Here is a 10,136-nt window from a genome sequence, read left to right as displayed (position 1 = left end):
TGATCTGAGCATAACCCCGCAGGGAGCTCTGGGAGGACAGTGTGACCCATCTGCCTCAGAGTTATCCTACCTAAGTGACATCGGAATTGGGGCATGTATTTGCCCACTCCCTTTAGTCATTTGTGGAAGGGCTGCCTTGGTGGGGTGGGAGGACAGGGTGGCAGTGGCGCTGGTATTTTCTGTAATTTCAAACTTTCTGTGTACTTGGACGAAGCAGAGAAAGGCAGTTGGAAGTTGGGCTGTTGTGCAGTTGTACACGGGGCTACCAGGATCCAGGTGGGCACCTCACATCTCAGGAGCACCCCTGCCTCTGCCTGACCTTGCCCCAAGAGAGAGACAGTGTAAAGGCTGTGTATCCCCTGTCCTGTCAAGACCCGTTCAGTGTGGCCCCCTCTAACCAAGACGGTTGTGTTGTGGTACCACCTCCCTTTGCTCCAACAGAAGTATTTTCCCAACAGATAATCCTCCAAAGAACCAGCTTCACCAGAAAGCAGTAAGAACACGCGTGTTTGCGTGGAGATTTAGACAGAGTGGGCAGTAGCAAGCTCTGGCAGTGAAGTGAGCGCCCGGGTCTCTCGCCATCACTCTGTTACCAACAGCCTGCGTTTCTTCTCCAGCATAAGAAAGATGAGGCATTTCTGCTTCTCTTTTCTGCTAAACATTTTTCTCCAGCTACAATATCATTCTTGCCCCTTTGCGGGTCTCTTTCTGCCAAAGATTTCTATGTGATTTATAAGCAGACTGTTTCTGACTCTCATTCAGCGGGTGCGGCTTATTTGCAACATTGCAGTTGTCTCTGCTTGGTCACTGTTGTCCCTGGAGATGGACATTTCCAGGGAAATGGAATTATTGCCAGTCATTCTCTTTTTCCACACATCTGACCAATTTCCTCCGTGACCCTGGTCTTGCCCCCTCTATCCCCTGTTGCCTCCTTCATCCCCTTCTTCCTAACTCCATCAATATATCTCTGTTCCATAGCCAATCCTTTACATCAGGGCATATTCCTTGGAGCAGGGGACAGTAAACATCTGCAAAGAACAGGAGAGCCAATGTTTTTGGGCAATATGGTCTCCATTACAGCTACTCAACTCTGCCATGATAGTAAAAGAAGCCACGGATGACGCATGAATGAATGAATATGGCTGTATTCTCATACAACTATTTTTATAAAATTGGGCAGTGGTGCAGATTTATCTGGCCCGTAGGGCAGCCACAGTTTGTCAACCCTGCCTTCAAACACAGTAACAATTTTTTTTTTTTTTAATTACATAAAGAATTTTTTTGGGGCGGGGAGCAAAGTAAACTTATTTACTACAACAGGCAAAGCAGTCAAGAAGAGACCCACATACCTCAACCAAGGGCTTTCCCTGAGACGTGTCTTTGCTTTTCCAAGCCCGTACATGGTTTGTGACTATATACAGCCCCACCCACAGACACTGGTGAGGACCTCAAGGGCTGATGCCACATTTTTTTCTAGATATATCCACTGCTTATGGACATGGCTAGGGAACTTCTCTGTTGCCTTCCACTCCAGTGAAGTGTCAAAGCAAAGGCCACAGCCTCTCCTTAGCATCTAACACAGTCAGGGGTGAATTCGCCATTGGTTTCTGTGGGATGGAGTGTTGAGGATTATTTGGTGGACAAAAAATTAGTGTGTTAAAGAGAAGAGCATAATTTCTGGAGTGGAATACATGCATGGTCTGGAGTTTAGTAAGTAGACTGAAAAGTTTTACCCACAAGACTCAGTTTCATAAAAGTTGCCCAGTTCTGTCTACTATTCATTTTTTTTTTTCTTCTACTATCCAATGTTAAAAGCAGCTTTAAAACTGTGTGACTTCTTTCTTTCTTTTTTTTTTTTTTTGAGACAGAGGCTCAAGCTGTCACCCCGGGTAGAGTGCTGTGGCATCCTAGCTCAAAGCAACCTCCAACTCTTGGGCTCAAGTGATCCTCCTTCCTCAGTTTTTCTATTTTTAGAAGAGATGGAGTCTTGGTCTTGCTCTTGCTCAGGCTGGTCTCGAACTTGTGAGCTCAATCCACCCACCTTGGCCTCCCAGAATGATAGGATTGAAGGTGTGAGCCACCTCACCTGGCCTGTAAAGTAGGTTTTAAGAGCATATTTGGAACCCTAGGATGTTTTCAAATGGATAGTCAGTCCTCTGTAGATCAGAATAGGCTGGCCAATGGACTTCCAGCCATAGGCTCTACTCCTTGAGGTTGCCTTGTGGGAAAGACTCATAGCTGGGTTTCTCTATCTGACCATAATGTTAATGGTCAGATTAACATTTCTCTATCTGACCAGAATGTTATCCAACACCCAATGGCTCCAGTGTTTTGTCCACAAGAGAAAGTAGTGATGAAATTCACAGGAAGAAACAGTATTGAGAACATACATAGGGCTTATAGATACCAGGCCCAGTAATTACCATTGGACAGAAGTCTACCTATAGTGGTGCTTGCATTGGGCTGGGATTATTGATACATTACATGTCTTTAAATGCATATATAAAAGGGGCATTATTACTGAAAGTCGAAGAACAGCTTCCGGGGAGTCATGAACTCTTTCACTGTTTGGTCTATGACCTCCTTGTGCTGGGTCTGGTGCTCAGCTATCAAGGGCTGCAGAACCTCTATGAGCATCTTCTTGAGCTCCCCATGAGCATGGCTCCACTGGTATAATCCTTCCTGATCAGCTCTAGCTTGTCATCATCCTTGAGGAAGAAGGTCAGGTACATAAAAGACATGTCCACGTCACAGTTGCCCCCAAACTGCCTGTGTTCCTCAACGGTGTCTCTACCTCCAGAAAATGAATTTTTATTGACCTTGGTCTTGATTTGCTTGGTGGTATCCATGAGGAAGATGGAGCAGTTGGGGTTGCTGGCGCTCATTTTGGTCTGGGCACCTTGTAGGGCGGGGAAGAAGGTCGAGTGCAGCAGGGCTGGTTTAGGACAGCCGATCCTAGGGGCAAGGTCCCTTGTCGTTCTAAAGTAAGGATCCTGGTCAAGGGCACATGGGATAAGGCACTGAATGTCCGTCCTGTCTTGGAAGATCTGTGGGAATGAGTTGCTGAAGGAGGGAGCCACCTGGATGGCAGAAAAACTGATCTTCCCAATGCTGTCACTGTCAGTGAAACTGAAAATCCCTTTCACTTGGTTGAAGGTAACATGCTTCTGAATCTTCACCACATTCCTGTAGAAGCCTGGGCTCATCATCATGTGGTCAAGGTCAGAAAACATCAAAGTCTTGTTGATATCAAAGCCACAGGCGATGATGTCCTTGGCATTCTCCACGGCATAGCCATAAGCCTGGTCCAGGGTCAGGTCCTTCCTTCTCATCATCCGTCATTTGGATGACCAAGGGTACATTAAAGACATCTTACAGACACTTCGTGAAAATAAATGGGATGAGGTGACCTACTACATTGCTTCAGAAGAGGGGCCTCTGCCTGTGTAGAGATAAAATGGCTTCTTAGTTGCATAGGCCACAGTAACAAATTTTGTTCATTGTGCCCACTAAATAATTGCTCAATAAACATTTGTTAAAATGTTTCAAGACATGTACAAGAAGATAAATTAATATTCTTATCTCAACCAAGATGTTTGGTGGAGACAGTATTTTTCATATGAATGCAGCAGATCCTTGGGTAACATTTCCTTTAAGGTAGTTTCATTATAACATCGATGAGAAGATAAATGGATTCCCAGCCAGAACCCTATCTGTGTGGTTTGCACATTTTCCCTCCACATCTGCTTGGGCTCTTGGGCTGCTCTAGTTTCCTCCATATCCTGCAGATGTGCGCGGTAGGTTCATTGGCGTGTTTGCATAGCCCCCGTCCAAGGGAGTGTGGGAGCGTGAGCACACTCCCAGTGGAATAGTGTCCTGTCCAGGGTGGGTTCCCACCTTGCACTCGGTCTGCTGTGAGAGGCTCTGACCACCCACAGAATAAGCAGGTTGGCCTGTAATCCTAGCACTCTGGGAGGCCGAGGCAGGTGCATTGCCCTGAGCTCAGAGGTTCGAGACCAGCCTGAGCCAGAGTGAAACCCTGTCTCTACCAAAAGAAAAAAAAAAAACAATGAGGCATTGTGGCCGGCACCTGTAGTCCCAGCTAATTGGGAGGCTGAGGTAAGAGAATCACTTAAGCCCAAGAGTTGGAGGTTGCTGTGAGTTGTGATGCCACAGCACTCTACTGAGGGCGACACAGTGAGACTCTGTCTCAAAAATAATAATAATAATAAATAAATAAATAAAAGAAAAGAAAAAAAAAAACTCCAAACTAAGACAATTGAAAGCCATTTGAAAGCAAAATTAAAAAAAAAAGGAAAATGAATGTGAATGAATGAACACTAATGATTGTAAAAGAAAAATTTGTAAGCCTATGATAATCATAAAACTGCATAAGAATAAACAACGCAGCATGAATAAGCTCAGAGAGCCCACCATATTTGTGATTGCTTTAAAATTGCAGGGAGGGGGCAGCACCTGTGGCCCAAAGGAGTAGGGCGCTGGTCCCATATACCGGAGGTGGCAGGTTCAAGGTTCAAACCCAGCCCCAGCCAAAAAAAAAAAAAAAGAAATTGCAGGGAGGTAGGAGGTGTTCCTTACAACTTTTGCTTTGCAAACCTTCTTTGCTTGATTGAACCCCCTATAACTACAACCGCCATCGCTCACTGTTTCACTAAACATGGGGTAATTATCTTGCATTATTAATTTCATTGATCTTTCTTAAATGTATGCATAGCTCATATTTATTTCAATGTCTAATATTAGGAGTGTTTTGGGTATTATTTACAAGTTTGATGATGTTTCTGTAATCAAACATGTACCGTAGGTACTTAATTTTAATGGTTGTTTTAATTTTAATGGTTGTTTACATCCATTAGCCTATAATAAAATTGGTTTTGTTATATGCCCTTTTGTTTAAAAATCATAGTTTCCAAGAATTTATTGTACTGTTCATGTCCTCCACCTAAGTGAGTAACTAGCACATTATTATTTTAAACAAAAGGGATCATTCCATATGATTGTACTTCCTCAGTATTCTCATGATATCTAAAGTTCTCAACTATTCAAAGTAATGGTCAGGGTAAAGATCTCCCTAGATTTTTAAACCCACTTCTTGTAAGAGTGATGAGTATCTATAAAATACATTAGCCAATCTCATAACCTAAATGCCACTGCTTTCATCTCCAAGAGTCCACATTCAAGTCTGTTGTGCCCAATATTCCATGAGCTTCGACAGTGAAAAATAACTTTAACATCCGCGATACTTCTTAGTAAATCCCAGTGTTGAACAATGATAAAGACAGCAGGAACACTGACAAACTCGAACGCTAGCTAATCTCCCTTGGGTATGAACTCTTGTTTAGATCAGCCCATTTTACATCTAGTACTATGGAATCTAATAAGTGCACACCATAATTCATGGTGGATAGTAAAGTCCTTTAAAGGACATTGTAGATGTCATAGTGGAAATAATTTCTAAAAATAGAGACTTTTTTTACTACTTCCCTCCAGAAAACACCCTCAATCCATTTTGCTGCCAACAATTCAAATTTCACCCATTGATAGCAAAACTAAAAGTAATGATGGCAAAATAGTGCCACGGTCTCACTTTCTCCCTAATTCCTACCCAGAAAAAAAAAATTTCACTTTCATTTCATCAAGTATTTACTGCATATGTAACATATTAGTAACCCCCGACTGGGTAAATTCTGACAATGAGAAGCACATTTGAGAATATAGTTGAGACAGTTCTGGCGCCTTCTATGGAGAAGCCACATAAACATTTGTTGAATCTCGTGCACACCAGGCAGCTCCGCAACAATAGCAACAAGAAGTAATGAGACCAAAGGGCCTCATGAAGCTCCGGCTCATCCTATTACATTTTATTTTTAAGATTTGAAGAACAAAATAAAGATTTGAATTCTGATTTACAGTTCCTTTCTTTGTAGTTCAGACACCAATAGAAACAGTAAAATAACAGTGTGTAGATGGTCAAGATTCTTAACAACACACAAACCCTTCCGTTTTTTAAAGGAGCTAAAGACGGGGGAAAAAAAGAAAAGGAAAGACAAAAAGAAGAGGAAAGAACAAAAAGAAAATCCACAAAATACTAAAACTCAAGGACATAGCACATTATCATTTTGGCATATGTTAATTTTACTCATTTATCTCTCTTTTCTCTGCACAGTATTGGTCAGGCTGGTTTGATGTTTGTCATCAAGTTAAACTTAAGACATGAAACTATAAAAATACTAGAGGAGAATGCAGGGAAAACCCTTGAAGAAATTGGTCTGGGTGAGTATTTCATGAGGAGAACCCCCTGGGCAATTGAAGCAGCTTCAAAAATACACTACTGGGACTTGATCAAACTAAAAAGCTTCTGCACAGCTAAGAACACAGTAAGCAAAGCAAGCAGACAGCCCTCAGAATGGGAGAAGATATTTGCAGGGTATATCTCTGACAAAGGTTTAATAACCAGAATCCACAGAGAATTCAAACGCATCAGCATGAAAAAAACAAGGGATCCCATTGCAGGCTGGGCAAGGGATTTGAAGAGAAACTTCTCTGAAGAAGACAGGCGTACGGCCTTCAGACATATCAAAAAATGCTCATCATCTTTAATCATCAGAGAAATGCAAATCAAAACTACTTTGAGATATCATCTAACTCCAGTGAGACTAGCCTATATCACAAAATCTCAAGACCAGAGATGTTGGCGTGGATGCGGAGAAAAGGGAACACTTCTGCACTGCTGGTGGGAATGCAAATTAATACATTCCTTTTGGAAAGATATATGGAGAACACTCAGAGATCTAAAAATAGATCTGCCATTCAATCCTGTAATTCCTCTGCTGGGCATATACCCAGAAGACCAAAAATCACAACATAACAAAGATATTTGTACCAGAATGTTTATTGCAGCCCAATTCATAATAGCTAAGTCATGGAAAAAGCCCAAGTGCCCATCGATCCACGAATGGATTAATAAATTGTGGTATATGTATACCATGGAATACTATGCAGCCTTAAAGAAAGATGGAGACTTTACCTCTTTCATGTTTACATGGATGGAGCTGGAACATATGCTTCTTAGTAAAGTATCTCAAGAATGGAAGAAAAAGTACCCAATGTACACAGCCCTACTATGAAACTAATTTGGGACTCTCACATGAAAGCTATAACCCAGCTACAACTTAACAATAGGGGGAAGTGGGAAAGGGGGGGTGGGTAGAGGGAGGGGGATCGGTGGGATCACACCTGTGGTGCATATTACAGGGGTATTTGCGAAACTTGGTAAAGGTAGAATGTAAATGTTTTGGCACAGTAACTGAGATAACGCCAGAAAGGCTATGTTAACCACTGTGATAAAAATGTGTCAAATGGTTTATGAAGCGAGTGTATGATACCCCATGATCATATCAATGTATACAGTTATGATTTAATAAAAAAAAAGTATTAGTTCATTCAACACTTCCTCAGTAACTGCTATGCGGGATTCTGGGGATTTGGTGGTGAATGTAACAGAAAAACCCCTACCTTTGTGTATCTCTCATGCAGATAGGGATGGTGGGGAAGATAGTCAATAAATAAACAAACGCATACCACACACCTGCAGGTGGTGATCCGAGCAAATGGGGGTGAGGGAAGGAGTGGGGGAGGGATAACAGCAGGAAAGAGGAGCAGAAAGGGTTATAGGACCTGGTGGGGCCAGACCATCCCCTGCTGATAGTAAAACATTTGAGAAGAAGACCTGGGGAAGTGAGGGAGAGAGCTGTGTGGCTATCTAGGGAAAGTGTTCTAAGAAGAAAGACTAGAAAATACCAAAGTCCTTCACGGGTGTGGTGGTTAATTTTATGTGTCAGCTTGATGGGGCCATGGGGTGAAACAGATGTTTGGCTAAATATAGTCCTGAGTGATTCTATGAAGATGTTTTTGAATGAGATTAACATTTAAACTGGCAGACTGGCTAACACAGATTGCCCTTCCTGCCAGTGGGCCTCATCCAATCAGTTGAAGGACTGACAGAACAAAAGGCCGAGCCTCCCCCAAGTAAGAGAAAATTCTCCTGTCTTACAGCCTTTTCCCTGGAATATAGACTCTTCTTGCTTTTACAGCATATTTCCTGCACTGGGACTTGAACTGGGACATTGGCTCTGCAGATTTCAAACTTTCTGGGCTCCATAATTGTGAACCAATTTCTTATAACAAATCTGTGTGTGTGTATGTGTGTGTATCTATCTATCTATCTATCTATCTATCTATCTATCTATCTATCTATCAATCAATCATCTACCCTTCTATCATCTATCTTATTGGTTCTCTTCTGGAGAACACTAACACAGTGGGAAAATGATTGGGTGTTTGGTTGCTTCAGAGACAGGATGAAAAAAAAAATCATAGCCGGGCGTGAGGCAGGAGCCTGTAGTCCCCACTGCTTGGGAGGCTGAGGAAAGAGATTTGCTTAAACCTGAGAGTCGGAGGTTGCTGTGAGCTGTGATGCTGCAGCACTCTACCCAGGAAGATAACTTGAGACTGTCTCAAAAAAAGAAAATAAATAAATAAAAAAAAATAAAATCAGAGAAAGACTGATGAGGTCAAAGCGTGTAATGTCTTTTAGGCCATCACAAGGATTTAACGTTTATTTAAAATAAGATTTTGGAAGGTTTTGAGCTGAAGAGGACTTACATTTTAAGAATCATTGTAACTTCTGGGTGAAGAATAGTCTATAGAGGGCAATGGGAAGAATGGAGAAGACCAGTTCAGAGGCTATTTCCAGAGTCCAGGTGAGTAAAATTATGGTGCTGTTTGGTGTCTTGGTGAAAATTTGCAAAATTTTGAACATAAGGTGAGTAAGCATCGGGTGAGTCGAGGAGGAGTGGTACATAAGAGATGAAGGATGTGCAAATAAATACTTATCATGATGGATGTAAAATCTCTGTTGGGTAAGGAGAAAAATGTGGCCATGAAGGACAATAAAAGTTTTAAAAGGTGGTGGGATTACTGCGTTGTTGTTCCTGGTGGGTTGAAACATTGTTCAGTAAAGGTAAGAAGCCTTACTCCCCTTGCTCTAACTCACATCTGGTCCATCAGCAAATTTAATCGATTCTACCTTGCAAATCAATTAAGAATCTGAGCACTTTTCACTATTTTATAGACCATCATCAATCACCCCAACCCATCATCACCCCTGCCTCAATTATTACAGTAGCTTTATTCCTGGGTTTCCTACATCCACTCTTATCCTACCTACACCTTACTTCGAGGTTATTTTCCATACAATTCCCAGAGTAATTTTTTCAAAGATAAAGGAAACCATTTCTTTTTCTCAAAGCCTTCCAATAACTACCCTTTTCCCTCAGAACAAAGACTAATTGGTCCATGAGGCCCAACATGAACTGTAGGTCCCTTCTGTTTATCCAAGACCTGAGCTCTTACCTCTCTCTCTTTTGCTGCTGCAGCCACATCCGTTTCTCCATTGTCCTCAGACCCACCACCATACTCCTGTCTCAGGGCCTTTGAACTTGACCTTCCTTCTGCCTGGAGCACTTTCACCAGCCATCTGCAGGGCTTGCTCCCTTATTTAAAGTCTTTGCTCAAATATAATCTTATCAATGAAGTTTTCTCTGGCTACACTGTTTACAATTTTACTTTGGGAAGGTTGAACAGAACCTAAAACATGCAATCCTTATGTTTTTATTTCATTTGAAGCAGTGAAGGGGAAAATTCTCTTTATTCTCTAACAAATATATGAAACAAGCTAGCAAACAGAAAAACAGATGAAATTTTTACAGGAATATGCAAGCATTATTGTATTCCCTTTTATTCTTGTATTTTTTGCTGCAACACATAGCTAATATTTGGGAGTGAAAGCATGTAGATAGTGCCACACCTGCTTAAAAGAACAGTGAAAATTTATAAACTCCATCTGTCTCTCCTAAGGGGGGAAAACCTGTTATCTCATACTGATGTTAGTAGGTTTTAGTATATTTTCAAGGCATATTTCTTTTTATATTATGTATATTTTCTTTTTTTGGTAAAACTTTATAAAATAATTATTCCATTGATTTCTGATGATTTTTGTTATAAATGGAAATAGAAGGTCAGCTTTATTTTTTTTTCTTTTCTGAGTTTTATGT

At 41.4% G+C, this 10,136-nt stretch overlaps 1 pseudogene; it reads right to left on the bottom strand.

The window, feature by feature from the left end:
* Window positions 1–1,665: 1,665 nt before the first annotated feature.
* Window positions 1,666–4,658, bottom strand: LOC128598276 (tryptophan--tRNA ligase, cytoplasmic-like; annotated as a pseudogene).
* Between the last annotated feature and the right edge of the window lie 5,478 nt (window positions 4,659–10,136).

The sequence above is a fragment of the Nycticebus coucang genome, chromosome 11, assembly GCF_027406575.1.
Source record: "Nycticebus coucang isolate mNycCou1 chromosome 11, mNycCou1.pri, whole genome shotgun sequence".
Lineage (NCBI taxonomy): Eukaryota > Metazoa > Chordata > Mammalia > Primates > Lorisidae > Nycticebus > Nycticebus coucang.
This window is presented reverse-complemented; position numbering and strand designations above follow the sequence as displayed.